The sequence below is a fragment of the Lichenostomus cassidix genome, chromosome 2, assembly GCF_008360975.1.
Source record: "Lichenostomus cassidix isolate B80296 chromosome 2, HeHo_3.0, whole genome shotgun sequence".
Classification (NCBI taxonomy): domain Eukaryota; kingdom Metazoa; phylum Chordata; class Aves; order Passeriformes; family Meliphagidae; genus Lichenostomus; species Lichenostomus cassidix.
In genome coordinates this window covers 137,770,158-137,789,190 of record NC_139482.1, presented here as the reverse complement: position 1 = coordinate 137,789,190, position 19,033 = coordinate 137,770,158, and the positions used below count along the sequence as shown (strand labels likewise).

The 19,033-nt window shown below is 41.0% G+C and overlaps 2 long non-coding RNA genes across 2 annotated transcripts in view; both read right to left on the bottom strand.

The window, feature by feature from the left end:
• Positions 1 to 19,033, bottom strand: part of LOC146442356 (uncharacterized) — a 298,132-nt gene that overhangs the window by 142,112 nt on the left and 136,987 nt on the right. The gene's annotated exons all lie outside the window — the stretch shown is intronic.
• LOC146442361 (uncharacterized) lies at positions 3,707 to 7,213 on the bottom strand. The gene is made up of 3 exons (XR_014849591.1): positions 6,874 to 7,213; positions 6,062 to 6,218; positions 3,707 to 5,478 (listed from the first exon to the last, which is right to left on the bottom strand). It is a non-coding gene; the product is annotated as an uncharacterized LOC146442361 (long non-coding RNA).

Below are 19,033 nucleotides of genomic sequence, written 5' to 3'. Positions count from 1 at the left end.
TCCTCTTGACTTACGCAGAAGTCTCCGCCAAATGAGACTTTTAATGAAAATGTTTTAATAATCTTCTCAACAAACCCATTGTGAGAGAAAGCTGCTCTCTTAGTGCTGGTGGCGTCACCACCATGCCAACCAGGAACTTGCTGAGCATGACAGATTGGAGGTTTCAGGCCCCCCTCCCTGTTTTTTTTCTTTCCCCTCCATGTTTGATGCTGGATCTGCTCTTTGGTCACGCAGGAGGTGTGTGCTCTCCTAGTCATGGGCCTGGGCTCCAGCACAGCTCAGCACAGCACAGCACAGCACAGCACAGCACAGCACAGCACACACTGATGTGCACAAAGGCACTCATGTGGATGCTCTGAAAAAGAAAAGGAAGGTAATTAAAACAGCCTGATTTGCCTGGAAACAGTCAAACCCCTGTTTGCCTTTCTGCTTGCTTGGCTTGGGAGGAAAGTAAAGCTCCCTTACTCCAGCTTTGTGCAAGCCTTTTAATCTAAGCAATCACTCTAAAGACTGATTTCTACCCCTGGCATGTTCTCTCCTAATGGTTTGAAACAGAAGAGGATGCTTATTATTGCCATTTACAGCACAGGTTATTGAAATCTTCATTTCAGCAGGAAGGACTGCAGGTTGTTATTTCTGCTTTATTCAGTTTGTTAGTTCTATTGACAGCTGTGCTCCCTGAAGAGGAGGAGAAGCCCTCCAGCCTCACCTCTCTCACAGCCTGACCTCAGACACTTGCTTCAGCACTAATGGGAAATTTTCCACCAGTGCTGTCTGTGTTTTACCATATTATTGGCAGAAGCAGACTGTTATTGAGAGCCCTACCTGTGCAGTACTTTCACAGGAGAGATTAGAACAAGGCAGTGAGCAAATGTTGGGGGCTGCACTTTAAATTCTGCATTCTTTTTTACCATGGGTGCTCTAATATGAATATGATGAACTAGGATCTCCCCTTCCTTCCCTCAGCTCGCAGGACACATACTCTGTCTGAAATTTGTGGGGACAGGTGGCACATTTGTACATATACATGCAAACAATTGGACTTATGCTGTCAGAGATCCACATGTTTCCTCCCACATGTCAGCTGTGCAAACATTTCCCTGGAACCTGTGAGCCAAGTGACTGTATCTCAGCACTTTTCTGAACAGCCACAGCAGAAATGTGCTGTCACATTTTCCTCCCTAATGCCCTTTTCTTGAGAGCCTTTTCCCAAGTTCTTATATCCACCTATGCACCCTTATTAGGTGGAAGAGATCAATTTTATGACTTATTCCTGGAACCTCCTATATTCTTCTGAACTTTAAAAGGTTGCTTTTTAATGGTTTTTAAAGTTGATGCCACTTACTGGACCTGACAATGTGGTTGTCTGGCAAGGCTGGTTGGAGAAGAGACTCAGGGCCAAGGATGCATAATATGGACCCAGGGCATTTGCAGAAATCTTACAAAACAGAAGTACCACATTACTCATCACCCCAGAAATGCCATTAAGTAGCAACTTTATTCTGCTGCCAAGAGGGAGTAAGGGAGGAAAAAGAAGGTGGCCTTTCCATCTGTGCACCCTGGAACCTGACACAGGCTTATAATTCATGTCCAGTGAGAGATTCTGCTGGCTCCCCATCCCATAAATGCCACCAATTATTGCCGTGTCTCTGTGAGTGTCTCAACTAATCTTTCCTTTCCTGACCTGGAACCTGATTTACACTGGATCTCAGCCTTTCTAGGTTGCTAAGCCAAAGTATCAGGTCTAAGCACCTTCAATTTAAAGAAAATTTAAAATCCACCTCAGAAGATTACAGATAAAGCCAGTTTCTGTTTCGAATCACTGTAGGCATGTAACTTTTGTTAGTGAGATAGATGAGTTTCCATCGTTTTGCAAAAGGGTCTTGAGCCTCAGGTGCATAGCAGCAAAACAAAGCCATAGATCATTCACAGCTTTTAATCTAGACTTCTGTTTTGTGTTTATTGTCAGTGCTGATGGTTGTGCTTCTCGGGAGACAGGCTGTGAGGCAGGATAGAAAGAAATCTCTTCAGAGCTTTCCACAAAGACTTGGGTTTCCTCTTTATACAGACTCTGAAACTCATTAAGGGAGAGACAGCAGCTGTCTGTGGAATTTCTGTTTCAGAAAAATTATTCAGACCATCTCAATAAATTCATCTCAGGCTTTCAATAATAATGCAGTTTGTTTCTGAGCCTACATTAAAAATGCCAGAAATCCAATCATACCAGTTTTAATGACCCTAGTCAAGGACATTTCTCAAGATTTGCATCTGATACTGACATGTGAAGCATCACACTGGCTTTTGCAATTGAAAGCCCCTCGTCATTATTATCCAAAATCTCCATTAGTAAAAAAAGCATATCCTTGATCCCATTTCAACTTTAATCAGCTACACTTTAAATATGAAAAAAAACCCAACCCCTCTCATCCTGTCATTATGGGAGTAGATACTGACAGCTTAAATGTACAGAGGAAAAATCGGTGCATCCATTAATTGAAAATGCCACTGAAGTCGATCATTTTTATGAGCCATGAGACATCTTAAAGATCATCTGCAAAGTTCTTCTCTACCTTTCTCTGGCATCAGCTCTAGTAGCTCTGCACTGCACCACCTGCAACCGAGGGATCCAGGCATTTGTGACTTCTGGGGCTTGGTTATTACAGTTTTTACACTTGTAGGGAGAATATGCTTTTTCACCCAGTGAAGCTTCAGTGCCTTCCAGCCATCTGTCATTTTGGGATCCAAGGCTGGAGGCAAGACAAACTGAAAAAAAATCCACTTTCCTCTTCTTGTGAACAATGCAGTAACCCTTTATAAGTGAGTGTCAAAAGGATAATATCTACCCTGATTTAGATCCAATTTAAAAATCATTAAAAGGATGTTAATGTTCAATATTTTAAAATACTAAATTTTTAAACATCAATATTTTTTTCTTGGGTTTGCTGCCAATTTTTCAAAAGAATGGAGACTTTTGATAGTAACTGATTGAGGGGCAGAAGTGATCTGCAATGTTTTAGATGGGTATTTCAAATTGCACAAAGTCATTGGGGAGAAAAATACTTTTGAGGACCTTGTCAAAGTAATTCAAGTTTGCATTGTGAGTGGGGATCTGGAAGGAGCAGAGCATGGTGCTATTCCATGGTGTACACGTCTTTTTCCAACAATAAAAGTATATGCTGCTACCAAATCAAGTAAAAATCCTTCTACAGAGCCTGGAGCCTCAGGTCAGGAGTATCAGACACTCCACACATGGGGAGTGTCCAGAGTTTCTCTTGGTGAAGCCAATGGTATCCAAGACAGGTATCCCTGGAGGAGCTCAAGACCTTGCAATAGATCATTATCCATGATCTGTGAGACTGCCCAGGGTGCCCAGGCTGGGCATGGAACACACTGGGAAATAGATGAGGAGATAGGATGAACCTGAACCCCAGCATGGGAATCCTGGAGGACACCACAAACACGAGCATTGCACAGCTACAAACTTCCTATGGGCCATGCAAGACCTCCTGAAGGTTTTCTTTCTCCAAGCTGTGATATGAATAATCTGTATGGTGATATGGTCTAATCTGTATTGCAGGGGGCAGGGGGGGGAGAGAAGCAACTTTTAGCATTTTTTTGTTCTTTTTATCTTATTTTTTCAAACTTTTATCTTGATCTCGTTTTCTTAGGGCTAACATTTCAGAAGTGCTCTGAATTATTTCCCAGTGTCTCAGGTCCCATGGTCGAACCCACATTGTACAAATAATGCAGCTGTCAGTTCCTTGGAGGGGCCAGACCTTCAGAAGTAAGCACTGCCAAGGAATGTTATTTTGATACAAAGCTGCTTTGCTTTTCTGAGAGTCTGGCAAGCTACTTTGGTGTCTGAGTGTCCCAAAAGTCCTGTCCAGGAGTAGCACCATCTAACCTGAGAAGTTTTTCATTCTAGGCTGTAGCTTAAAAGAAAAAGGCAGTGCAGTGGAAAAACTAATGCTAATGTCATCTCAAATGTTATTGTCAAAGATTGTGTCGGCTTTTGTTATAAAAATATATTCTCTTTCTCTGAGCACTTAGTGGTTTTCTGTCTCTTTTCCATTGGAATTGCAAAGGGCTTCTGTTGGGTTTTGTTTTTATGATGTCTGAAGCTGGTTGGGGAATTAAGCCTGTAATTGCATTGCTAACAAGTATTTCTTAGATACATTTATTTTTCCTTGGGGAAAGAGACTGTTAGGAAGAGAGTACACATATTTCGGCAGCAAAAGAGACAGCTATGACATTTGGCTCCTAAGTTACTACCTGGATATCATTTTAATTGTTTTCTTCTACTAATAAAATATAGTAACTTTACTGCATTAGTTCCTTTATTACACTTCCAACATACATTTCATTGTCTTGCTCTTCCTAAGTATATTTGGGTCATGAAGATACATTACAATATGTATTGAGAGCCAGTTTGTTAAAGACACAAGGAGTTCTGCATTATTTCTCACCGGTGCAAAACTAATTGGTTTTCCTCAGCTACTGCATATATATTTATTTTCCATTTTATCATCTCTATAATTGCAGTTTGAATTAGGAAAAGGACACAGCGACCTGGTAAAAGCATTTGCAGGGACAATTTGTGTTTTGCTTCCCAGCAACCAGGATTTCTCAAGCCTGTCGAATTGCAGTGGGTGTTGAAACAGTGCTCACATCCTTCTCTCCTGGCCATACTGGCCCTTGCTCAACCATTTTTTCTTTCTTCCACCATTTCCAAAATTTTCTTCGCAATAATGTGTATTACTGGGAGAGAGGAAACCAGGACTCACAATTCAAATGTTCAGGAACAGTGAAACTTTGAAGAAGTGAGATTGTTTTTTCTTACTCCCTTTCTAGTTTCTGAGTATGTACAATGCACGCAGGGCCAGGGCAGCCCAGCTGCAGTGTGAGAGCTCCCCAGCCACACTCGTGCCACTGCACAGGGATGGCATGCCTGAAAATTCCTGGTGGAATGTAGTCCTCATTGCTCTGTCTCCCAGAAATTGCTACCAGGTAAGATTTTCTTTGCAGCCACATATTTTCCTCTCTTTTCTGCTAAAGAAAAACTGAAAAGTCCAGTATAAGTCCAGGGCTGGGACTTCAAAGACTGCCACTCTAGCCCTGCATTACAGCATGCAGCAATGTTCCCATGAGGCAAAGGGTCCAAATGGGACACACTGGCTGAGTTTCAAGGCAGAAAACCCATGGGGATTCTGGATCTGGCATCTCAGAGGTGCAGCACATATGCTATCCCCAGGTAGTGCCCACTTGAACTCCCAGACAAGTTGAAGGGACATCAACCTTGCAGACTGAAGCTAAACCTGGAAATAGTTGAAATCATTCCAATTTAGGGAAACAAAGCACATTAGATAAGCTATAATTTTAATGGCATTTTCCACAGATGCATACCTTTGAGCTGCCTACCATTAGTCTGTTTCCTGCCTGGATTCTCTGGATACCTTTTATATGGTGCATTTGAAGCATCTGGAAATTAAATGAAGAGTTAAATAATGGCTCTCTTGTGTATGGAGCACAGTAAAAATTACACAGTGAGTTTTTATAACTTTTTTAATATAATAAAGTTAAAGAGACTGAATGCTGGTTTTATGATATGAGATTTCCAGATTGCTCCCAAGTCAGCCACAAGCTATTCATAATCTTTTATTATACCATTGTCATGATGACTGTAATCAAGTCCCTGAGCTACCTGATGATACCAGGGGTAGCATCAAGCTGGTGAATACGGATAAGTTTGCATTTAATATGACATTTAAAGGCTCTGGCTCTCGCTTTTTTCTAATATTAAAACTCTGTTGATAAATTTGTATCTAGTTTTCTCTTTAAAAGTATTTGGGTTTTGTAGATATCTGTAGGATACCAACATATGAGCTGATTTAGTAAAATACAGGTTAGTTCCTTCTAGAAACACAGTTCACCAGCCTCCCTCCACTGTCTCCCCACTGTCTGGGGTATTCAAACACCAATAAAAAATTGATCTAAGCAAAATCTGTTAGGAAGGCATCTAAGTAAAAGCATGCTGATTATTACAAAGGTTGGTAGCACTCACCTGCTAGGCTTTTTCTGGCATATCAATACTATAACATTGCAGCATCAGCTGGACCCCAATCCCTGCAGAGCATCTGGGCTGACCTCATACCAAGGGCTGAATCAGAGGATTTGCTTTGATGCCCCATTCCATGTGTTTTAACATTTTGAGGTGCCATCTGTAAAAACAGGCCTTCTGTTGGGGTTTTCACACATCAGTAAATTAAGTAATTGCTCCAGGTCATCTTGTGCTAGTGCTGTACAGACAGCAGTGTGTTACAGCCATGAGATTTGCATTTGGAAAATGTAAATCTTCTCCTCTTGCTAGCACCCAAATCAGAACAGCTCTTCCCCCTTTTCAGCCCCATGGCTGGGCTGCCCATTCCTGCACAGCTTACACAGCCTCCTCTTTAAGCCTCCAATGATGGATATTCCTCATGAAGTCTAGTTCTGTGCTTAATTACTTTTGCTATTAGAAAGCTTTTCCAAATGCCTAACTTAAACCTCACTGTAATTTCAGCCATTATTTCATAGTGGATGAATAATTCCTTCCCTCTCTACAGCTCCCTTTTATGTGTTAGAAGCCGCAGTTGTACTTCCTTGTTCTTTTCTTTTAGCAAACAGCTACAGCTCCTCCAGGCTGTTGTTTTGGACCATTCTCCCCTGGACACTCACCAGAGGCATCTGAGCCCCAACAGCTGGGCACAGGCTCCAGCTGGGGCGATGCCAGTGCTCAAAGAAGAGAGATTTCCACCATGTGTCACAGAGACAAAATCCTGCTTATATATCTCATGGCAATGGTTACTTCTCTGGAAACAGAATAATGTTACTTACCTTGTTTCATCTTGTGATTTACTGATTTACTAAGTGCCCTCTCCCTACAGCCAGATCTTTCCTTTTTGTACTGGTGTTTACCCCATTTTGGCTATTCCATATCTGAGTAGACCATTGCCACTACCTGTGTATAAATACCTTCCACTTGGTCTGGTTTATTTGCATCTTCATTTTTTGTTTTTATAATTTATTCAGTTTGTCAAAACTATTCTGAACTCCAATCCTATTTTTCAGTCTTTCAGGTAACCCTTTCCAGATAGGGGTCCTTTGAAAAATTAACAAACATATCCTCTATGCCTCTGTTCATAGGAATAATGAAAGTACTGAATAATGCTGGTGAAGGACAGACCACAATGAAACCCTGACTTAATTCATTAAGTGCATGTGTACATAATTTGCAATCAATTTAGCACGGAGCTCATAGATGTGGATGCCTACCTGTGGTCGCTATGGCAATGCTGTAATATACAGCTGCAAGTCCAACAGAAGCAATGACAGCACAGTGAAAAACTTTGGAAGTTATCCTTATTTCCTAACAGTAGTACAAATGCTTTCTTGGAACCATGTTGTGACCAGGCTAATAGATGTTGTCCTGGAAAAACCCTCAGGACTTAATTTTTAACACCTGTGCCCATGAATGGGGGAATATTGGGCTGTGTCTGTTATTTGTCTGAGACTTATCCCTTCACATTTGCCACATGGAAGGACTCAGGACTTGAGAGTGGATTAATTGTGGAGATTTGGTGGCTGCAGTGCCACACTAGTAATCTGCTGGGTGGTGAGCACAGGTTCCTGCTCATGTGGCTCTGCAGGATCCCTGTTTATATCAGGCTTCCTTCTGCCCTGAAACTCACAAGACTCTTCACCTTATCTATAGGGTCTGCAAAGATGATTTGATTTCAAAGAATCATACTTTAAACTGAGATTAAGAATTCTCTATTTATTTTTATACATCATGAATTAGGCAAAATAAAGGAAAAAATATCTCCTATGGATTCAAGAAAGAAGTAAAAAAAAAAAAGAAAAATTTCTATTAAAAGGGTTTTTTGCTTTAGAAAAAAAAGTGTTTCAGAAAAAAGGTTCAAGTGGTTCTATGCAATGTCATGTCATCTGCCTCTGAAATTCTTTTAATGACTTTTGCTGTGGCAGTTCTTGATCAACAGATAACATAAAATGGCTTAATACAGGAACAGCAGCAGTCTCAAAATGAAAGAGCAACCATCTTTGGAAGGCAAAGTGTAACAAGGAGAGGATCAATCAACAGAAGGGAGCTCAGCTGAGGACCTCCTAGATGCTCAGGGTGGGAGCACTTGCCCTGTGGGGATGTAAGGATGGGCTGAGGGAACAGGGCTGGTTCATCCTGGAGAAGAAACAGCTTGGGGTGTACCTGAAAGCAGCTCCCAATGCCCACAAGTTGGTCATCAAGGAGATGGAGTCACTCTTCACAGCTGAGTGCCTGGTGGGAGGATGAGATTAGCATAAAATGAATGGAAAAAAAAAAAAAAAGAGAAATTCAGGCTGTATACAAGCAGGAGATTAGGGTAGAGAGCTCCTGAGGTTCCCTGAGGTCCCTTCCAGCATGAATTTTCCACGATCCTGTGATTTGTACACTGCCCAGGACGCGGCTGTGATTTTAACTTCCACTTTGAATCTCCTCATTTCTTTAGGTCTGGATTGCATAGAGTCAAATACGTTGTTTAGTGTTTTTCATGGTGTAAATAATCTGAGCAGCACCCAGTGAGGAAACACAGGTTGTAATGTAAAAGTAAACAGCCTGCTTTAAGAGAGAGAAATATATCATGCCGTTTGAGGAAGCATCTGCAATTAAAATAATCACTGTGCTGGAACGTGGCACTTATTCAGGAAGAGCCATAGGTATGGAGAAACAATTGTAATACATCATTTTCCTAGCACCCAATCTACGGCAGTTCTACACCACAGATCTGCAGCTTACAATTTTCAAGTGCAGTGAAAGATGATTTATCTGATCTATATGGTACAGTTCAAATGTCCTGTGATAAAAATGAGCTATTGATCTGAGGAGATTCTAATTTAGATCTGCTCACTTAAAAAGAGTAATAAACTGAAACAGTCTGGAAAGCTTATGTTTCAAATGACTTAACAAGGAGTTAAAAAATTTAGTAACCTGAGCCAGCAATAACTTTAACAGTAGCCATAGTCCCAGATTTTACTGAGCCAAATTTTCCTGAATTATTCACAGCAGTATGTGGATAAAGGTTCTTTCTGTTACACTGATGTCGAGAGAGATGCTCTGTTGTAGTAGATCTTATGAAAATAGATGAAAAGTAAAAGACATTCTGGAGAGTTCAAAATATAACTGTAGCAGTGATAGCAAGTAAGAGCTTTACAGGCATATAGTGTTGCTAGTAAAGTATGAAAAGGTCATCCCTATTTTCCCACAGATTTTGCACTGCTGAAACTTGAGGTTTGGCCAAGGATTTGGTGAGATTTCTAGGAAAAGCTTGATTAACATTTTATTGCTGAAAATCTGACTAAATGGGTACTTTGGCCATCCAGTTCCTCACAACCACAATTTGTTTTTTACTGTCTAGCCGGTACAGCTATGGTTTGGTTTTTTTTTTTAATGAAGTTTATGAAATTAGTATGAATTTAGGGGAATCAAACACTATAAAGGTGAATGTAGTAACTGCTGTAAGGCTGCACTCAATTTTCAATAACTCACACAAGCTGTATCCTGCACAGTTGAGTGTACTGTGCCACATCCTCATTAATGACCTGGATAACAGAAAAGTATGGACATTGTCAAATGTGAAAGTAATGTAAAAACCACTTGGGTGGGTTAGAATTTAAAACAATACATTGGAGAAGAGATCTGAAGTCGGGAAGAGGGAGCGTGGCATAGACAAGTGCAAAAAATGCTACAGCTGGAAAGAAGAAAAAAATTAAAAAAGAAAAATAACTGGGCAGCAACACAGCAGAAGAGATGGCTATAGGGAGTTGTAATCTAAACATAACTGATGTCGTGCTGTTGCCAGAAAAGCACCTTCAAACCTGGAAAATGGACAGTAGTTCTTCTCTCATCAGCACTTCTGAAGCTGGACAAGGAGTGCCATGTCCTGGTTTAGAAGTTACATATCCACAGAGATAAAGACCTTCTTGATGTTAAGAAAAGTGGCACTTTGAAAATATTTTCTGTAGAACATGATGGAAATATAATAGGTTTGACTAAGCTTAGCAGACTGGTAGAAAGGCAGAAGAAGGGTGATTCTGCAGAGGGTGTGCAGAGAGCAAGGACAAGCAGCAGATCAGGATAATTTCCAGCAAAAGAGAAAGCTGAGCAAGAAACTGTCTAGTTAGAGGAACAGTTAATCAATGGAACAAGTAACCTAGGGCATAAACCTTCCATCACCAAAGCTTTTAAGAAATGTTTAAAACAGATATTAATTGCTCCTTCAATTGTACCCTATAAGGGGAGCCATGAGTTCCTAACTCTGAAGTAGACTCTCATTAGTGATTAAGAGGAGTCCCACGCAAGATGGCAGAGGGATTGCAAGAGACCTTACTCAGAGTCATAAGATAGACTCCTGAGATGAGAAGGATCCATGTTTAATTATCCATGATAAGATTTGATTCAATTCTCCCTGTCAGGCGACTGTGTAATCACAACATGATGCCTATAAGATGGCAGAAAATATTTGTTACAGATCAGTTACTTTCAGTAAAATAATAAAATATGCATTAGCACAAGAGCTGAAGTCAAAACCAGGAGTATCAGGAGTAAGATGGATGCTGTATTTGCTTTCTACGATAAAGGACAGCTGCTCAAATGAAGGTGAAATCATGTTTCTCTTTCTTTGCGTTGAGTGTATCAAGGGCTGCTCTATGCAAGTTCTCTCAATGCCCCAGGAGCATTGCACCACTGCTGCATGGACGCTCACAGAGCATTTGTTGAAACGAAATAGATTTGAGAGGTTGTTTCTGTGGGGTAATGCTCCAGTCCCTCAAACAGCGTGGTTGGTTACTGTCCAGATGGTGATGGGAGTCTCTCTTGTGAGGGTCCTTTCAACAGCATCTTCAGCTGGACCTGGTGAGGTTCCCCAAACTTCTGCTCACTTTTTATAATCCATCTGTGCAGTGGTCCTGCATGACCACTCCAGCACATGCATGGTCTCTTTCTACTGAAAGTATTAAATTATGTACAAAATATGTATCTTGCCTATGTACAAAACGCTGTGCTGTATGCCCATTTCTGCATCTGCACAATTTCCACTATTTACAAGGATCTTACCTGTGCACAGCCTGGTCAGTTCTGTAGCAGAAACTGCCTGGGTTGAGTAATTTGGATGCCTGGGTTCCTGACCAGGTTAATCAACACATTTAACACATAAATGTTGCTGGTCAGTCCATCGAGGCACAGCAGAAGCTGCCCAGGGGAATCTCCAGGCTAGTCTGACACTTCCGTGTGGCTCCTGCAGAGTTGCCCAACAGCTCTGCTGTGCAGGGGCTGGGAGTTCAGGCAATCCCTTCCTCACAAGGCACTGTCTTGTCTTGGAATAATCCCTTGTTTCATGCATGCAGAGGCTGTCTGAGAGCTCGGGGACCAGGAATTAAGGGTGAAGTGTTGCACACCCAGGCCAACCCCCGATCTCCAGGTACACCACACTTACAGCTGTAGGACAACCTGAATTTCAAACTTAGGTCTCACGTATGACTGAAGTCCCACGGCTTTTGCCCCACACATACTCACAGAGCAAAGGGTACACGCTGAGTTAGAGCAGAGCCCTGTGTCTGCCGAGCATCCTCTGCACCAATTATCACCTCATTAATTCCCACAGCAGTGCTTTTACTCTTTCCCAAAAGAACCCATTCTCCATGCTTTCACTACTTGTCATCGTAAAACTGAAGCTCTTTGTTAAAATCTTCGCTTGATGGACAAATTTAGAAGCACATAAGCCTGATGAGATAGCAAATTAATAATGGCTTGCCTGCATCAGGAAGTAATAGAGATGTTTAGTTTAAATTACTGTTTCAGGGCTGGTAGATAAGACAGTTCATCTCCTGTATGCAAACCAAACTTCCTGACCCAGCAATGATGTCTGTCAGCAACAAGCACAAAGCCCTACTTGTATTTAATCCTTGTACACATTTCCCAGACTGGGGAACTGCACATTTTACTACATCCTTGAAGGTTCTTTCCCCATGACTTTTCCTACAAATGTGGTGTAGGGAGGACAACGATGCTACAAAATTCAGTTCAAAACATTGCAACTCCCCCTCTGCAACTCCACTAGCCTTGCAACAGCTTTGACTTTTCTTAGCATTATCTGTGCAATTAAGTTAAGTGAATTTAATTACCTGCACATGAAATGGTTTTACATCCTAACTGGTAGTTTCAAAATCAAAGGCTGTATTTTGGAGATTTGGATGGGGAAAAATAAGAGGAAAGATATTTCAAGGTGCAGGAGACAAAAAATTTGCCTATTGTGTAAGAAAATATAGAAATGTCTGCTCCAAGGAAGTAACTACAGGTTGTTGGGTCTGTGATCAACGTATTCTCCAGTTCTTGGCTAGACACAGAGAGGAGCTTTGAAAGAAGGAAAGAGATCCACACAGAAAAAATCAGAGAATCAAAGGTCAAGTGCTCTGCTTTGTACATAAAATAAGACTGCTAATTCCTTAATTCTTTCTTTCCTAGTTAAGACAGCAAGCTAAATAGAGGGTATAACTTCCATGGAATTAATTTTTCATTTACAAACCAGAATACAAGTCCCCTCTACTACAGTGTGCATGTATTCATAGTTTGATACCAGGTATCATATAATCATAAATCATAGAATCATTTGGGTTGGAAGGAGCCTTGAAGATCATTTAGTTCCAGCTCCTCTGCCATGGTCAGGGACACATTCTGCTAGAGCAGGTTGCTCAGAGCCACACCCAGCCTGGCCTTGAACACTGCCTGGGATGGGGCATCCACAGCTTCTCTGGACAACCTGTTGCATTGTCTCACCACCCTGACAGTAAAGAATTTCTTCCTGGTACCTAATCTAAACCTGCCTCTTTCTGTTTGAAGCCATTTCCCCTTGTCCTGTCACTACATGTCACCTGTGGGTCCCCTTTAGGTACTGGGAGGTGCTATAAGGTCCTCTTGGAGCCGTCCCTTCTCCAGGCTGAACAACCCCAATTCTTTCAGCCTGTGTTCACAGAAGAGGTGCTCCATTCCCCTGATCACCTTCATGGCCCTCATCCGTACTCGCTTCAACACAACCATGTCTTTCTCCTGCTGGAGACCACAGAGCTGGATGTAGCACCACAGGTCGGCTCTCACAATAGCAGAGCAGAGAGAAGAATCCCCTCCCTCGACCTGCTGGTCACATCACATCTCCAGAAACATCAGTGATAGCTCCTCTGGAGAGCTAAATCCTAAAGGAGTTCATATTCATTCACTGGGAAGTGCAGTGAGACAAGGGTGTATGGCTAAGAATTCTTGAACTGAGATACAGTAGGGCCAAAGATAGCTCATGGGGATGAAATTCTGAGGATTGGAGTTTCTCCAGCTGTAAAAGCTAAAAAATGTCACTGGTCTTCTCAGGAAAACATTTTGAGATAAAAGCAACTTGATAGCATTGTAGGAGAAAAACCAATTTGGAATCAGGAAATTGCCATACTTCAGTGGATACTCCATCAATATAAATAGCCATTGGCTGCTGGAAAGCTGCTTTTAAATAAATGGAAATAACACATTTTTGCAGTATTTTAAGGGAAAAAGAATCTCCTTTTTACCACACAGCCTTACACTTTGTATGAGCCTAGGGGATTTCTACAGCTTTCAGCATCACAGCATCTGAATGAAGGATTATGTTTGTAGTCATAAATACAAAGAACCCCACAAATGCCACTCTGCTTCACACTCAGGACTTCACAGACATAACCAGAAGAGAGCTCCAAAGCCCACTGGAAATGACTATTCTCATTCCAGCTATTTTTGTGGCCTTCAAATCAGACCATAGGGGCACAGGCTGCTTGAGCCGAACACACTCCTCTTTTGCTACACCATTGTTTGATCCTCACATTGAATTGACAGTGATTTATGCCACACATGATGCTGTAAATAAAAAAATATCTCTGTGTAGTGCTATTGTCACAATGTGTGACTGATTGATGCTGGTAGTTCTGGTAAGGGTGTGCAGAAAAAGGGTTAATGGCCTGCAGGAAAGCACCTGAAGGTGCCTCCAACCACACAGGCATCTGCCTTTCAACCCATCAGGGGTAGTCACAGCAGAAGGACTGGGTACTAAACAGACACAGAGACTGAAATGTTAGGCTTCTTAAAGCCATATTCATTAGCAGTCACTTCTGTGTATTTTTCAGAGTATTTCAGATGCCAGCTATAAAAATACAGCAAATTTTCTGCATGTGTAAAGCCACTGGGTTTTTTAAAGTGCGAAAAATACCAGTGTTGATATTTACATAGCAGGAAAAATCCATGTTGTTTTCCACAGCTAGCAAAGGGGAAAATAAATACCCCATGAATAGCAACCAGATTTCCAGATTTAAGGAGGATTTTGGCCATTTCATGTATGAAGGATACATGCAGGAGATCCACACATTCATGGTTGGGTGTCTAAATCAGCCTGAATTATTGCAAATGATTCCTAGCAGGAGGGTACCAAAATGCAGGGTAGTGAACTGCCTTATTTATTTGAACTGAAGTACGCTGGCTACCTGTCTCATCTCCTGAAGTTCCCACTTGCTTGCACTTGTGAGCTGTATCAATACCCCTCTGTCACTTGCTCTGCTGTATTTAGTCAAGTGGCATATCATCTGTGCCTTATTTTCTCATTGTAGACCAAATTTTATTCTCACTAGCAAAATGCTCTTCACTTGACAGCAGTGCAGTAACTCCAGTGCAAGAGGAAACAGGCTGCGTTTACACTCACTCTGCTGCTGATTATATAGACCTCATAAGGGAACTCGGGAAAAGACCAGGCAGTCTATCAGCTATTAACTCACAGACTATTTCACACTTCATATGCCTTTTTTCTGCTTTCAGAACTGTGTTGCTCAAAATGGCTTGTCAAATTCTGGTGACTTTTGCAGCTTGTGCTTAGGCTGCCAGTGTTAGTTCACTGAGTATGGATTTCCAATACCTCTTTTACATTTTCATGGTTTTCACAATTATACATCTCTTCTATCCTCATCTGAAATAGCCAGATGCCAATTTTGTTCTGTCCTAATTGCTGTTAATGACTTATTGATGCAAGCAGTTGCTTTCCATCTCTTACTGCCTTAGAGGCATTTATATATAGCTCTTTAATGCAGTATCAGGATTAATATTTCTTGGTGAGAGCTAAGGTCTGGCATAGTTTTCTCGATTCTACTTCAGTACAGATTAACTGAATACCTATTGAGATGGTGGAGGTCAAAATACTTAGAATTACAGGTCCATTCCTTATGTGTGTTTTTGTTCATAGTGAGTAAGCATGTCACTACTGAATGGGCTAGGAAAATATTACAAAAATAATATGTTGATGCCTGTGATGTTCAGTGCTGGGATTCAAGATTACTACCAGCATTAGAAATGGGACAAGCAATTTCATGGCCACCCATGGCTCCTGTTGTACTGCAATACTCCACCAACACCACAGATTTTCCATCAGGTCAGATAAAGTAAGAACTGTGTCTGTGAGGTCTAAAGCCATTCTTATTCAGGTCCATGACTTGGGGTTTCCAGAAGGCTGTTATCTTTCACAGAAGTGCAGAAGTGAGTTCCTCATTGGCAGCTCTACAGAAATTTCCAGAGCTTCTGACTATTGCTCACATCTTGCTGCTGGTGCAGCTATCTCTGTGAGAGGTTCTGACTGCAGGATGATGCCTTGGAAAGCTACAATCAGACTTCTGGAGGACCCAGCACATCACCACAGAAAATTTCACTTGGGCTATCATAGGAAGAGTGAGTACAGAAAGTAAAGCAAGAATCTGAGGCACTCAGACTAATTAAATCTTGGCTGGACACATGTACCAGGGAACTTTTGGATCCGAATCAGAGAATAACCTCTGATAATTATCTCAATAGATGCTAAGATGACAGCTGTGATAGGACACCATTTTCTGCTCTTAAAAGGAAGAATATATTTTCTGCTTTCAGGATTTTAATACTTAGGAAGGAGCTATTAAGTGATATTTCATGTTATTAGTATGGCTCTGTCTTGTAAAACAGTTTCTAAATAGTTTTCTCTGCTTCTAAAGAACAGTGCTAGAAGTAGATATTAAAAAAGTTAAACTCAGTGAGTGGTTAAGACAGAATGTGGGGTTTTGGAATGCACAATTAAGACTTTTGTCAATTTTGCAAACCATTTCATTTTGCACATATTTGTATTAATTTCTGTAATTTAGCACTGCACACAACACACATTTAATGCAGAACTTTTATTTTAGCAAATTTGATTTTCATTTTTAATTTCTGTGTAATTTTTAATTTTGTATTTCATTAAATGCAAACTCTTATAGCAGACTTTTTCTTCAAGTGATATTTAATGTTCTAATGCTGGTTTAAACAAGGACAGTAGTGGCATCTGTCAGAAAGATGCTGCCAATAAAATTCAGTGTATTTTTTTCAGCAGAGACTATAAAGAACATCTCTGACTACAATGTCATTCAGAAACATGGTTGTAAAAGAGGCTCATATCTTCCTGTTTACTCTCACCTTGAGATCTATCATGATGGAAGGTAGTGTCATAAGAAAATTCAAGGCTGTTTTCTTCCAAGCACCTCCTGTAAATTGCACTGAGTAGCAGGAGAGAATTGTTTTTAATAGTGTAAGAAAAAGGAAGGTTAATTTTGGAAGCATTTCAAATATTCTGCCATTGAATATTGTCCCTTTCTGTCAAGCATATGGTAGATACTCCTGATTGAAACAGAAGGGCACAATCAAGTCCAGATTATTTTTAATGCAGTGGTTGGTGCTTAAGCCAATTGTGTTAATAAAAGAACAGGACAATTATGAAAAAACTGTCCTTGTATTTGGCCTGCAGCTGCTCACTGATGTAAGTAAGAAGAGGCACTGTCTAACCTCAAAAAGTGGAATGTAAAAAGAAGTTTCCCTTTCTAGTCACCTTTGCTCTAGACATGACATCCACTGAAACATTCAGAGGGGATTGGTGCCGGCTGATATTTGTATCAGTTGTTGAGCCCTCACAAACACATACACATAGCAGTTTCCTCCTTTTCACATATTCTGCCTTCCATTTCTGAATTCATCCTTTGCTATAACAGACATTTCACGGGTTGGGATAGTTTGGGACAAAGACATCTAAAATTAGGTGTTTGTAAGCAAATGTCTGTGTGAGCTCAGTGCCTAAACCATTGCTGCAGTCAGCACTCTCAGGGGAGCTTAGGCAGATGCAGCTGAGATGATGGTGAAAGCTGAATCTCTCTCCTGACTCTCTCTATGCTCCTCAATCTTATAATAGTTAGGGTTCTATTCCATCAGTAACCATAGGTGCCCTGTGCCCTTTCAGATGACCCAGGACATCCACACAGCTGGCAGATACAGCCATGACCTGCAGGAGACACATCTGCTTCCAGAACTGCAGCTGTAGGCCAAACAAGCATCTCAACAAGTTCTCAAGGGCATCTTGAAAAGCACTAGGCACCTATGTTTAAGCACCTGAATCAAGATCTTACATTTAGACATCTGAATTTAGATGTCTCAGTCTTGAGCTGAATGCCTGCTCTGTAAAGGATTTTTGAATCCAAGTTACCTTTAATCACTGAAGAAGTCTGTAAGAATCGTGTGTTCCTCAGAGGGAGGTGGGGACTCCTCCTGTAGCACCAGATTACGGGGAGGATCTTTATGGATACTAAATCTTTCCATGTGGAAAGCACTGCTGCTAAGCTTAAGAGGCTAAAGAAATCCAATCACAAAACTGGAGAATTAGAGTGGCAGTATACAGATTTATCTGCTCATACAAAGAGAGGATACTGACTGCTTCTGTTAAACTGGGGATTAGATAAAATATAAATGTCACAGTTATTTTAAGCAGCCTTAATTTTTTTTCTAATTAGGTGAGTCAATAAGTGGGAAGACAGGTTTTCAGACCACCTTTAGTAGAATACTCTTAGCATAATTAACAGCTAGCAACCCACATATTCTTAGTGAATAAAGGTTTATTGGAGCAAAATGAATAAAAATAGAAAATGTCTACTCAAGTTCCAAACAATCACGGGCTTCTTTTTTTCCATAGGAACTGAGAGATAATTAGCATCTCTGAAAATTAGTTCACTGATTTTGATAGCTACCTATGATTCATGTAGTTCAGCCTAAATTACTCTATCTTTACTGTTTTCCATAAAATAAAACCATGGAAATAGAAGACAAACATGTCTTAGACTCCCAGAAGTGGCAAGATAGACAGTTCCTCTGATTAATAAACATTTTGGCAGTACAATTCAGTACTTAACCTCTGCTGGGTCATGGCTCAGATAGACAAGGAAACACACTGAATCTGTTGAATTGTCAAACCATTCTTACTGCTTTAAGTATCTTCTCATCTTTACACTGATTTCTTCTCCTGAGCTCTGTTTTAAATCTTGGTAAGTCCCCAAAGACAGTGGAACCCAAGTTGAGCCTGGCTGTGGTTACAGACTTCAACCAGGCTCTTTTCTCCAGCAGAACTGAGAAGTTGCAGTCAGCCAGCTCTCCACTGGCATGGGTTCTTGAGGTTGTCTTGCCTCAAGTCAGAAATCATACTGGTGGCTTCAGCTTTGTCCATCAGCAAAAGAAAGGAGAAAACAGCAACTACTTCCTTCACTTCATTTGTTTCCCAAGAATAACCACAGCCTGAACGAGGAGGTTGAGGTGACCAGCACTCCTACAACTGGTACAGGAAGAACAGCTGAAGGAAAGGTACCTTTGCTTCCCAGGAAGTTTTGTGGTAGGAGCACTGAAACCAGTATCTCAGCAGTCATCTGTCTCCATGTATGAACAAATTCCCAAAAGGAATGACCTCCCTTCTGAGAGTCTCCCACACAAGCATGTTCCTCCTTAATGTATGGTGAGCCAGTAAGTGCATTTATGCAATGTATGCTGAAAGCACTCTGGCTTTGGTAAGTAGCAAATCTCTAGTAGGAGTCATGGTTGTGCCAGGAAACAGGAAAAGCAAGGTCACATGAAGCTCAC